The sequence below is a fragment of the Pollachius pollachius genome (genome assembly GCF_949987615.1).
Source record: "Pollachius pollachius genome assembly, chromosome: 3".
NCBI classification, from domain to species: domain Eukaryota; kingdom Metazoa; phylum Chordata; class Actinopteri; order Gadiformes; family Gadidae; genus Pollachius; species Pollachius pollachius.
This window is the reverse complement of record NC_136936.1, coordinates 13,043,198-13,056,965: the sequence shown is the minus strand read 5'-3', so window position 1 is coordinate 13,056,965 and position 13,768 is coordinate 13,043,198. Positions and strand designations below refer to the sequence as shown.

General features: G+C 46.7%; 1 protein-coding gene across 2 annotated transcripts in view; it reads left to right on the top strand.

Moving 5' to 3' along the window:
• pde2a (phosphodiesterase 2A) overlaps positions 1-13,768 on the top strand; it is a 115,905-nt gene that overhangs the window by 35,672 nt on the left and 66,465 nt on the right. The window lies entirely within an intron of this gene.

Below are 13,768 nucleotides of genomic sequence, written 5' to 3'. Positions count from 1 at the left end.
CTATTCTCTTCTCTATTCTCTTCTCTTTCTCCCTTTCTTCTCGGCTTTTCCTCCTCTGGTCTCTTCTATTTTCCTCCCCTCTCTTCTTTCTGTGTTACTCTCTTCTCCTGTTGTCTAATCCATCTGGCAAGAGACAGTTGTACCTGCACACCTCCTTCTCATCCCTCCCTCTTGTTGTTTATTTCTGGCAATTTCTCCTTTTTTCTCTTTCATTATTCTCTTTGCTATAAAACGGCTAGTTACCCCCCCCCCCCCCCCCCCTTCTTCTCCTCTCATCTCCTGCTCTCTCTTCCTTTCTCCTCCTCCTCTCTGTTGTTTATAGTTTCTAGCATTTCTTCTTCCTTTTGCCTTTTTTCCCCCGCTCCACTTTTGGCACCTTTCGGTCGCTCATGTGCCCTCTATTTCCCTTCCTCTCCACGAGGTTGTCCATGAGACTTTTATTTAGAGGTAATGAACTGTTTCCCTGCAGAGGTAAGTTTTACCCCCCACTTCGCTCCACTCCCCACACTACCGATCTACCTCTGTTGATTAACTCGATGACATATTTATCCTTTGCCCGGTGCCTGTGTGTTTGTGTGTGTCTGGGTCTGCTCGAGTGTGTGTGTGTTTGTGTCTGGGATGTCCTTGTTTATGTGTGTGTGTGTGTTTGTCTGGGTGTGCGTGTGTGTTTGTGGATCAGGGTGTCCATGTGTGCCTGTGCGTGCAATTGCGGCGACTCAGATAAAAGATGGAACGATAAAACATGAAACGGCTATAAACATGAAAGAGAGAGGAAATTAAAGACAGTGGCATTTATGCTTGAATGGCAGATGGCTGTCTGCTGTTGTCGCTCTGAGTTTATGAATTTGTGTGTGCGTTTGTGTTTGTGTGTGTTTGTGCGTGTGTGTCCGTGCGTGTGTGTGCGCGTGTTTGTGCCTGCATATGCCTGTGAGTGTGGGTCAGCGTGTGAGCGTATAAGCGAAAGATAAGCATGTGTGTGCGTATATTCCAAGTGTTTAAAGCGTTTAGCTGTACTGCATTGTTTTTGACTTGAGGCGATGAGATAAACATCTTTTACATCAATATGCTTTTCCACTTCCTAGGTGTAACCCAATATGTATTGTTCCACTGCTATTGGCCCCCGCGAGACCCCTTGCGTTGTGTTGCGCGTGGTGAAACGAACGCGGCCCCTCTAGTTTTATACTTGACATACGTCAGGGTGACGCTGACCTCTGCGTGACATGCACCACTTCCCAGCGAGCACAAACACCGCTCTCTCTCGGCCCTTTTGTCATGTAGATGCTGCGCTGGTCCCGCCCTAAACATTGGGTGTATAAACAGAACGCCGGGTCAATCTGTGACGCGACCATCGCATACCAGAGCGACACAGTACTTGACACGCTCATTTCCCTTCATTCCATGTCAGGTCACAGAAATGCGGAACGGAAACGTTGAGAGCAACACCATTCACATATTTATGAATAATTATTATAAGTGTTGAAGGGCTAACTGAAAAACAGACTTTGTGGGAACCAATTGAGAAATTGATTTGCACCGAAAGTCACACCATTTAGGACAGTGTTGCAGTGTTGACGGGTGCATCGCTACGGAAATCCCTTGGCTTACTCGCAGGGCCAGTGGAGAAGCAGTGTATGGCGCCCATCACGAGCCTGCGCTATCACTTTAGCGCTATATATTGCTTGAGCAAGCATCCCCTTGTGGTTTCTGTCGCAGACGCAGCCACTATAAATCAGCCTTGAGTATTTGTAACTGGTGGTGTGAGTGATTGTGTGTATGCGTGTGTGTATGTGTGTGTGTGTTGGGGGGGTTTGTGTGTGTGTCTATGTCTGTGTATGCATGCGTGTGTGCGTTTGTAATTGTAAGTAAAGAAAGAGAGAGTGTGTGTGTGTGTGTGTGTGTGTGTGTGTGTGTGTGTGTGTGCCTAGGGGTTGTATCGCAGAGGGATTTAATGTTGTTGGCAGCAAGATAAAAAGATGTTTGATTTGCTGCCATGTGGACGTGTTCTCCTCTGATCCACTTAACTCTACACGCACACGGCACGCACCGCTACGCAACTGGTGTGTCATGTTTGCGTTCATATACAAATATTTAGAGTTAATTCTGAAATATTTACTCACAAACACAAAATATTCAGTATAACAAACATGCACACTTTATAAACATTCACTCTCCAAAGAGAGACATGATGTGAACACAGGAGAGCACAGTGATTTCCCCCTGGTTTATCTGACGTCTAACACAGAGGAACGATGGCTGTGTGTATCTGTTCTGTGTTTGAATGGATTTGCCAATACAATCCCATCTAGTGAATGACAGGCAGCCATTTCAGCAGTGCTCTCTCATAATTACTACTGGCTGTGTGTGTGCGTGTGTGTGTGTGCGCACGTGTGTGTGTGTGCATATGCGTGCGTGTATGCGTGTAACCTGGACCGATTCCTAGTGTTCCAGATTTAGTGCTGCGATGGTGCAGTCTTTCACAAGCGCAGGCGTGCGTGCCTCCCGCTGTTGGGTCATGTTGTTGAAAGACCTGTTTAACTGCATTCCGCCGCCAGAGCCAGTGTTTCAGCCAGCCATTGAAGATCTGCTTTAAAGGGAATACAGGCCCGGGGGCGCCCCGTTGGCTCACCGGGGTAGAGCGCGTACCATTAAGGCTCAGGCGTAAGGCAGCAACCCGGGGTTGAATCCTGCCACTGTTCATTCGCTCCATGTCCTCCCCTCTCTTCCATTCCTTCCTGTCTAACTCACTGTATCCGGAAGAAATATGGGCCTAAAAACGACATGTTTGTCCACACAAAACGACCTGCCTGTTCTCATGTCCGTCCTTGTGGGCTCCTTCATGAGTGAGTGTGGGCGCGCCTGTGTGTGTGTGTGTGTGTGTGTGTGTGTGTGTGTGTGTGTGTGTGTGTGTGTGTGTGTGTGTGAATGTGTGTGTGTGCGTGCTTCTGCAAGTTTGCCTGAGTGAGTGAGTGCCCCTCTTTAATCAGCACTGACACTTGCGGGGCGGGGTGTGCTTAATAGCCCATGATGATACCCTCCCCCCCTCCCCCCCCCCCCCCCATTGCCCTCCTCACACCAACCTCCCCCCCCCCCCCCCCCCCCTCCCCCCCCACCCCTGACACACACCCAGCCGGCCACGGCACTCATCTGTTCCGTCGCCACTCCCCATCCCTCGTCGTCGAGCGGCACAGCTGTCTCCATCCCTCCTAATCCCTAAGCCTCGCTGACGTGTGCGCAGCTGGCACGCTGCTCCGCCGCGCGCGCTCCGAACCGTGGACGGGTGCGCCGGTTATACTGTAAAGCACCGCCGCCTTGAAACGACGGGGGCTCGTTGCCAAGCATGGTGCCGGTGAGCATGCGTCTTATGTTTCCAGGGTGGGAGGTTGCTGGCGTCGGTGGTTGTTTTTTATTTTGTAACAGCTGGACCACATTTCCTTGCTTTGTGAGTGTCTGTGTGTTTTGTCTGTGTGTGTGTGTGTGTGTGTGTGTGGCAGGTGTGTTTGATTTAATGCAGCACAAGGTGTCGCAGATGGATGGGCCTTAATGGCAATGCACCTATTTTTAATGTTTTTGGGGGGGTTTCATAATGCAAAGATTGCCCCCCAAAAGTGCGACATAGGGGGCCATTCAAATATCATTCAAATTTGATGTTGTTCATGTGCTTACTCATTTTGTGTTTGGGTGGTGAATAAAGGTCTATTCTTTCGTATGCACTTCTGCGTGCAACCGTGTATGTTATGCGTGTGGGATTCTGCAAATGTAGTGTTTGTGTGCTCCCAGTGCCATATATGCCCTGATCTGCTCAAGGCAGGGATAGCATTACAGGGCCAGAGTGCTGTGGTTCAACCATTTTGGCTTAGAAATCTCCATAACCAGGTTGTCTCACTCCGTGTTTATTCAAATGTTGTGTTCTCATTCCCTCATCCAACTCCTCCTCTGCCCCTGATGGCTGTCCTCACATGTGTGATAAATCTTGTGCACACTTGGCACAGCATCAACCACTCCTGGCTGTCATCCGAATCAAGACAAGGCACTTAATGCAGAAGTTGTTGTGCTATGAAAAAAGTAGCCATGAGGCTTTTGGTCAACTTGTTGTTATCTGATATCTTTGCTGAACGTGTTCCAGCACCAGGAACCAGTTTTGGTTGAGTGGGTTGAGATTTGTGTATGTTTGTTTGTGTGTGTGTGTTTGTGTGTGTTTGTGTGTGCGTGCATGTGTGTGTGTATGTGTGCATGTGTGTGTAGGTGTGTGCGTGTGTGTGTATGTGCTTGTGTACGTGTGTGTGTTCATGTGTTTGTGTGTGCATGCGTGTGTGTATGTGTGTGCGTGTATGTGTGTGCGTGTGTGTGTGTGTGTGTGTGTGTGTGCGTGTGCGGGGGGGTGTTCTTCTGGATCCAAAGCCAACATCATCTGAATAATGTCGATTCAAACAATCCCTTGTGAGGGGAAAGGGTGAATAACTAGCGTTGGATGAAGGAACAGCGTCTGTCCCCACACTGACTCACCTATCCAGATAAATGACCATGACACATGACACAAGGTCACCTTCAATGGGTGTGTTTGGGTGTGTGGGTGGGTCTGTGGGGGTGTGGGTGTGCGTTCGTGAGAGGGCTTACTGAGCACACCAAGCATATGTCATGGTTTTGTTTTGATTAATGGATTGTATAATTCAGGGCTGCTGAATTCTATCTCAAGTGTATCCCTGTGCTGAGCAAACTGTGCGTGAGTGTGAGTGTCTGTGTGTGTGTGTGTGTGTGTGTGTGTGCGTGTGTGTGTGTGTGTGTGTGTGTGTGTGTGTGTGCGTATATGTCTGTGTGTGCGTGTGTGTGTGTGCCCTGACAGAACAATAGTGTACACTTATTTGTGATGAAAGACTTTTTATTGTTTGGCTTGACCGAAGCCATTTTGTGCCAAAGATTAATCATATCTCAAGGAAAAACATGCAGAGGTGGAAAAAACAAGACCAGGTAGGTTGACGTAGCAGTTCTGCACTACTTATGCTTTTCAGAATGTACACTGGGACACGACGGAGAGAAAAACAGTTTTAAGTGGAAGTGTGAAAGGGAGAGAATATCTCCCATTCAGTCTTTTCGATCGATACCCAACACCTATCATTCAGATCACTGAAGGTCTCGAGCCTTCCCTCATGCTTGTCTTCAGCCTAGCTTCCATTTTGCTTTGCTGATTTAGCTGTAATTCCAAAATGGTATTGATAATCAGCCCCATAACTCTCTAGGTCTAATCTTTTCCTTTGCCGTTGCTTTCTTTTCACACACACTCACACAGGTTTTGTCAATAGAGGGGGGGGGAAAGATGGTTGCGTAAGCTAGCCCACAAGCTTCACAAAAAAACACTGTATCAACCATGTCCTCTTTTTGTTCCCTGCAGTGCACAATTGCGTTAATCCTCAAAATCAGAAAAACTTTGGGTGAGTGTGTGTGGCTGCCCACGCTCCTGTTATAAAAAGAATGAGTAGATGGTGTGGTGGTCATCTGGTATCACTGCAGTGGCCCGGTGTGAGCGAGGCCACGTTAGATAAGCACTGGAGTGCAGAGGCAGATATGCTATGACTAATAGATAGATTCTCAACCAGGCAGAAGAGGACGCCAGCCAAGCAACGGAGAGTACGGGAGAGACGAGGGCCAGATGGGTGGATGGACGGAGAGACGGAGGGATGGATAGATGGACGGCTGGAGAGATGGAAAGATGGAAAGATAGATAGATGGATAGATAGATGGATAGCCTACTCACAACGATGGATGGATGGATAGATAGATTGCATTACAGTACATTACATTAGATCGCATTTATTTAGCAGACTTTTTTCCAAAGCCACTTATAGTAAGTGCATTCAGCAATTAAGATGTACCCCAAAAAGTGCAAGAAGAATTTAAGTACATACAATTCTGGATGCAAAGAAAATGCTTTTAGTGCCACAACATGGAGACGAGAGATGGTCTTCTTTTTTTTGATAGAAAGATAGAAGAAAGAAAGAAAGATAGAGAGATCTAACAAAGCTTTACAAATACACATATATAAAAACAGACAGATACAGGGCTGACACATGGAGATTGGGGAATGTACTGAATGCATTGTGTTGAAAAAGAGCAGGTTGGGATTGGGGTCTGGCTGTTAAGCTAATAGATGAAGGCTGGAATGAATGTTGGAGAGAATAAAAGGCAGAGAATGAAAAGAGAGAGGAGAAAGTGGATGAAAGAGCAGCCAAGGGAAGAGGTGTCAATATGTGATTTCCCCAATGAATGTTTTAAAGGGGGGGAGTAACTCTCTCTCGCTCTGTATGTGTTTGTGAGTGAGTAGGAGTTTGTGTGTGTGTGTGTGTGTGTGTGTGTGTGTGTGTGTGTGTGTGTGTGTGTGTGTGTGTGTGTGCGTAGGTGTGTGTGTGTGTGTGTGTGTTTGTTACTCAGCTATAAGTTCAGCTATACGTTGCACAGATGCTGAAGTATTCCCAGTGGACACAGATTTTCTATAACTGTAACTATCAGAAAAAAAAAGTGTGTGTGTGCGTGTGTGGTACTGTAAATTCAAAATTTCTCACCAGTAATGGAGATCGATCTGTCAAGCGCATCCATCCGTGTGCTCACAACCAAATGAAGACGCACACATTCAAACAAACTGCGACGAAAAGTGGCAAGTGGCAAAGAGGTCCCTCTTGCCTGGTGGCACTTTACTCTAAAAGCCCTTCTGGGGTGTGTGACTTAAACTCTACTTACAACCAGGGTATAGTGTCCACACACCATCAACCGGGACACATCCAAACATGCTCACCTACGAGTGGCTGTTTAGTAAATGTCACTATCCTCACTAGGCCCGTTGACCTTGTGGTGGGCCCCATTAACATTCAGGGTACAGCCGAGCTCTGAATCCTTTTTGGGACGTTAATGAGCGCCAGTTGAAGAGCTCATAGTACACACAGTACTGAGTAGAAGTGGCGTTTCCCCGCTGTGGATCGGTCTAGCTCCTCAATGCCGCCGGCGTTTAGTTGTCAGGGCCTTCCTGGGTCTTTGGAACCCACGGCGTTCAGTAGAGCCCAATTCTCGGCGGCTCGTGCCATTGCGTGATCCTCTCTCTCTTCAATTATCAGGCAGTGCAACGCGACAGCCGGATGACAGCGAACGTTAGCCGGCGGCCTCCCGTCGCCGCGTCTGCTGTCATCCCACCGCCGCGTCCACTGTCATTCCGTCGGCCGCTGATTCTGCTTCTGTCTCGGGTGCGCTCTGTCATGTCTAGGCGCCTGCCGTCCCTTTGTTTCCCTCTCTGTTTCGCTTATTGTGGCTCTTCTGATTGGAGTCAAAACACGATCATGGCGCAAGCACATGCACACACAGAGACAGTAACATACATAGATTCTTTCACAGACACACAAATCCATATGCACACACACACACACACACACACAAACACAAACACAGTTTAGTTTGACAAGTCGCTGTGTGGAACTCATCGTCTCTGCTGGAGCCCTCAAATGAATCCCGCTGCGGCTTCCGTCTCGCGGCCCCAGGACGGGGCAGGGCATCAGGGAGTGTGCGATGTCTGAGCCGCTCCACAGCCACGCTGAGCGGCAGGCTGCTGCTGGAGTGTCTTTGTGCCGCATCCAACCGCTGTCCGTCTCCTCTCGCCGGTGTACCCCCCCCCCCCATCTCCCTGGAGGCCGTCCTCCTGTGGGCCCCTTGTGCAGAGGAGGGGGGTCTGGTGGTGCTTCAGGAGGCCCCGCCCTTTGTTTCAGAGGCAGAACCCTTCGCAGCGCTACCTGGCCGCCACACCAAACTGTGCTCTGAATAATGCACTCAGTGGCATGTCACTAGGAAGCTCCCACGGGACGTTTGACTCCGGACGTTTTACATCCAGGGTTGATTTACCCACATCCGCACCATGAGATGTAAGATGCAACAGTTAAAACATTGAATTGTTTTCTCTGAAAAAGAAACGAGATTTGAGAATATGTTTATAATAAGCGCTTCAGTGTCATTGGAAGCCAAGTGTGAACTGAATCATCCACTGAACCGCGCTCGGTGTTGGGGGACTTATCCCGTTCTGCTCTGACCCACAGGAACCTTTTGTACCGGAGCTCAGTGCAAAATCTATAAACCCTCAGACACAGCCCCGGAAAAAAAACAGTCAGAGCCCAAGTCAGCAAAACGAGCAAAACTGGTAAACATAATACCAAGTGAATTCCACCTCAGTGCTTATCTCCGGATTCCATTTCACAAGCGTTACAAAGGCTCTCCTATTGAATGCTCACTTGAGGCAGTGTGATTCTGGCAATCGGACACGAAATGTTTGACATTAGGAAATCCCAAATCGGGGGGCTTGATTGGAATCGGGGAGCTGCACCGATACCATGAGTAATCTCGAGAGATAGCATGAGTCAATCGACATGAAACAATGGCGCGTCATCAACAAGAGGGGCGCCGCGAGGCAGGTGACCCATCACAAGGATGTCAGTGCTGATTGTTCATTGTTGAGTCATGTGGTTGGAGAGGACATCCCCTTACCTCACACACGTATATAGGGGACCACACAAGGATGAACAGGGAACCACATGTCATCAGATGTTTGATCAAGTCGTGACAGTCCTTGAACCAACAGACACAAATGTTTAGCGAAGGTTGTAGTAGTCACCACTACCATTTGCCATTTGATGAGTCATTTGTTTTATTGTCATTGTGTGTGTGTTTTTGTTTTTTTCAAACTGATTATCCGTGGTTATGTATGCTCTCAAATAGTGATTTGTCGTGTATTTGCTTGTAAGTCTACCCTAGTTAATGCTGTATATATTCAGAGGAGAGTTGCACAAGCTTGACCTGTTTTTATGTAAATCTTTAAGTAAAATGTCCCATTTAAACCAAAGATTAATAGTTAAAGGCAATTAGCGCAGACTTTATAGACCTTAGCAAATGCCTGTATCCATAATCAATTTTCTTTGAGTGTAGCAGTTTGTTGAGTCTTCCTCTAATCGTCGCTGACTTGCCTGATCTTTAATGTCTCGTATCATCATTAAAGTTTACTGTTTCAGCCTCTTCCATTTAACGCAATGTAATAAATACATGTGAGAGGTTCTGAGATGCCAAAGCATACATGACAACTGATAGATTACAAGGGGAAAAAACTGTATGCGTAGTAAAGTAGAGGATGAAATAATCAGTGTATGCCCTTTGTCCTTTGGCTCTTCTCCTGTCAACCCAGAGTCAATTATCCTCCTCTCCCTATGAGCTAATCTTCATATTTACTCTGGCATTAAGAAACTAATCAAAGACTGAAGAAGGTCATCAATACAAACAACAACGGTATTGCTCCCTTAAGGGAAGGGTCTTAGGACAGCACCCAAGCAAGACACTGAGGCGGTCCTCAGGGGGACAGTACACACACACACACACACACCACACACACGCACATGCACACAGAGAAGAGAGAGTGAGTGGGTGAGAGACATAGACCAGCTGCCAACATGGATCAGAATAACGGCGGAAGGCACAGGGAAAGCAAAGAGAAATGTCCTGTAATGCGATTATCATTATCGTATTACACAATTGTATTATGATATTTTGTTACAATCCCTTATTTCTATTCAGACAAAATCAGATTGTTGGTTCGCATCAAATGGATTTAAGCTCTGTGGCACCTGGGTGGAAGCTCTAACTGGCATGTTAAGCGGGACAAACACACGCTAAATCACACACGAATGGGCACATACATTGTTGGCCAGCATGCTAAACAGACAGCTATTAGCGCTCAGTCCAGAGATTATGCGCTATCTATTCTAATCACATCTGCCACTATTCGGAAATGTTTTATCAAGACAACACACCTTACACAAAAAACAATTGCTGTGTGTGTCTGTGTGTGTGAAAAGCCATAACCAAATACAAATTGTAAGGAAAGGTTTGTGTGTGTGTGTGCATCCTATCCGTGCACAGAAGTGTGTGTGTGTGTGTGTGTGTGTGTGTGTGTGTGTGTATGCGTGCACACAAGTTTCTGTGTGTGTGTGTGTGTGTGTACATCCAAGTTTTTGTGTGTGTATAGTTGTGTTTATGTTCAAATAAGTGTGTTGTGCACACAGGTTTATGTGTGTGTGTATGTGTGTGTGTGCTTTTGTGTGTGTTTGGCATCACCAGCCGAGGGGTGCGCCAGCGGGGGTCGGTTGGGTGCTTTTTTCTTTGCGTGAAACTTATTAAACGGGCTTTGTTTCGTGCTTCTTCTTCAGGAAATGAACCTGACATAACTCATCTATCACCACCACTATCCTTCTCCTCATCTCTCCTCCGTTCTTCCCGACCCCTCCCTCTCTCGCTCCCTCTCCCGCCCCCCCATTTTTTGTATCCCCCCCCACGTTCGCTTCCTACCATTTATCTTTGTCCCCGTCTGGTTTTATCCCCCGCCTCTCTCTGTACATCTTTATCGGCCCGTCTCACCCTACACCCCTCATCCCATTCTTCTCCTCGCATCACATTCATTTTTTATTTTATTTTTTTTTTCACTTATGGAGTTTGACCTTCCGTCGTCCTCCACCCCGTGTCGTCTCTTAATACCCCTTCTTTCCCTCGCATGAAGTGACTTCTCTTTAAGCCGGTCTCTCTTTGTACATACCATGCTGGGTACGCTGCCACGTCTGGCTTCACACTGAAAACTCACACTGAAACACTGAATTCACACTGAAAACAACCCCCCCCCCCCCCCGCAGTACAACTTCCACGCTTCACCTGATGTGAGTCATTGTATGCACTGGGTTTCGCACCGTTACTTTATTCTCTAATCAAAGGCTGTGACCTGGATAGCCTACGTCAGAGTCATTACCCTTACGAGTGGGAACCCCAATAACAACAACACATTCATGATTAATCACTCCAAGAGAGAACATGGCTTTGACATCAGTACTTCTGTTGTGGTGTGGATTTGTACACATGTAAATGTGACCCCCCTCTCTCACTAGCAGTGCTTCAACAAGAGACCCATATCTACATTGCATCCACCCCCTCCCCCTCCTCCACCGCCTTCCCCTCTCCCCCTCTACCTGCTCTCTCCGCACCTGATCCGGCCATAATCTCTCGTACACCCTGTTATTTGGCTGCTGGCACCGCGGCTTCCCAGCCATATTAAAGCGCTAATCCACAGTGAATCCAGTCCACTTCCTGTTCCTCTTCCAGCCATCTCTCTCTCTCTCCCCCTCTCTCTTGTCTCTCTCTCTCTCTCTCTCTCTCTCTCTCTCTCTCTCTCTCTCTCTCTGTCTATGTCTCTCACCAAGTAATGATTGATGTATTCTCTTGACTGATCAATCATCCATTCGTTTGACTCTCTGTTGCTCTCTGTGCCGTGGTGGTTGAGCTGTCTGTGGTTGTGTTTTCAGTCTTTAAACTCGGAAGCGGTTTGGTGTGTGTCTGGGCGGGGTCAGGAGGTCATTTTGGGATGTGTGTGGTCAGGATTACTTGTGACTGTATGCTGTAGGTATATTGGTTACGACCTCTACCATGCATTGTTTTTGTCAGAGTAAGGGTGCAGGATTCTTTGTGTGTGTGTGGCTGTGTGTGTGTGTGTGTGTGTGTGTGTGTGTGTGTGTGTGTGTGTGTGTGTGTGTGTGTGCCTGCGTGTGTGTGTGGGTTTGAGAGTGTGTTCATACTTTATTTAGAATTATCCTCCTCTGCACAATTTCTCTTTTTGTCCACAAGTCCTGATATCGACCCACACCAACACACAATCAACTTATGCACACAAACACACACACACATGCACATGCACATACACAAACAGAGGTCGTTCCTTCTCAACAACCACAATCACAATGGCCTCTCCTCATTAATGGCCTGTGGACCTCCATCAGCCTCATCATTAAAATAGCACTGGCATTCAAAAACTGCAGACACAAAGACACACCACTACCCGTACCATTGCTATTAACAGCATGAACACAAGAAACATGGTAGGGACAAGAGAGAATCAGGGAAAATCATTTGAAAGAGGTAGGCAGTGTGTGTGTGTTTGTGTGTGTGTGTGTGTGTGTGTGTGTGTGTGTGGGTGTGTGCGTGTGCGTGTGTGTGTGTGTGTGTGTGTGTGTGTGTGTGTGTGTGAAAGGGAGAGAGAAATATATAAGGAGAGAGGGTGTGAATAGTGGTAGCCTGATAGATAGAATAAAAGTGAGCTAGAGGGAAGGAGAGAAATAGAGAGCAGGAGAATGGGAGAAAGATTGAGAGATCATAGATTATGTAGCTTGCTGGTTCTTATCCCTTCCCCATCAGGATGTGGTTCTTCCCCAATACTATTTATCAGCGTGGCAACTGTCACTTGGACGTGTTAGTGCTGGGGGGAAGGGAAGTGAAAATGTGTTATTCCATTCAAGTGTGAATTGTGTTAACATGTATGTTACGTGGAGAGATAGTGAACGACATGGAGGGGCACGGAGCCAGAGATGGCTCCATCAGCACTCTGGGTTCAGATGCATCCCTCGTCCTCTTAACGATTATATGTGTGCCACTGGATGGAATAGCTCTCAACAACATGAACACTCTCCCATCTGATGTCCAGAATATTGAAATATAAATATTCCTCCGGAGCTAGGGAACGCTTTTAGTCCCATTAATACATATGAAAGGCTTCAGGGCATGGAGAGAAAATGCTTCGAAAAACATATTGTCACACCTTTTATGTCAATCATTCTTTGACTGATATATGTGGCGGGAGGAAAAATGTTGCGGTCTTGCGTTGTGGCTGGTTGAGCCGAGTGGTGTCCCTTTGTGAGCGTGTTTAGAGTAAACCCTTTCTGTTTCTCCATTGACTTCAGAGGGTTTGCACTGTCTGTCGGTTTATAGTGGGACATATATCATGAAGCCCCCTTAGTTAACCACATAATGCAGCTGATGTGCACAATGAAGTTAAATAATTAAGGCGTACAGTAGCCACTGCATACATTGTAATGCCCTTGTTAATAATTGAGCATAATAAATAACCCAGCATGGGATTTATATGGCCGAGCCTCTGGCTATTTCACTAATCATGATCCTTCCCTAAAAGACTGTGTGTTATTCTGTGTGTGTTTGTGTGTGTGGGGTGTGTGTGTGTGTGTGTGTGTGTGTGGGTGTGTGTGGGTGTGTGTGGGTGTGTGTGTGTATGGGTGTATTTATCCTTGTGTATCGGTATGCATGTATGGATTATATTTGTGCATGAACAGTATAAATATATGTATTATTTGTTTATAGGTATGTGTGTATGTATTGTGTGTTTGCATGTTTATATGCGCATGTATTTTGTGTGTGTATGTGTATGAATTGTGCATTTGAATTGATTTTTATGTATCTATTTATTGGGCGCTTGTGTGTTCATCTGCAAATGTCATTGTTTGTGTACGTGTGGATGTATGCATTGTGTGTCACTGCTGGATAAAGTGGTTAATGCTTTTCCATTATGAGATTATTTTCCTTGCCTCATGTCAAAGATCACACTCTCACCCACTCATTTTTTTTATGCAAACACACGCACGCTTGCCAGCACACACACACACACATACACACAACGCATAACCACACACTGACACTTGCACAGGCATCCACTGCCAGACTCCCACACACGAAGAGAATGAAGATGGTCGTCAGGGAAACAAAACTATATTCAGTTTGTGTGTATGTGTGTGTATGCCAACTGTGCTTTCTAGGTGTGCATCTGGGTGCAAACGTTTGAATGTGTATGTGTGTGTGTCTTTTTGGAGAAAGTAACCAAAGTGTGTGTGTGTGTGTGTGTGTGTGTGTGTGTGTGTGTGTGTGTGTG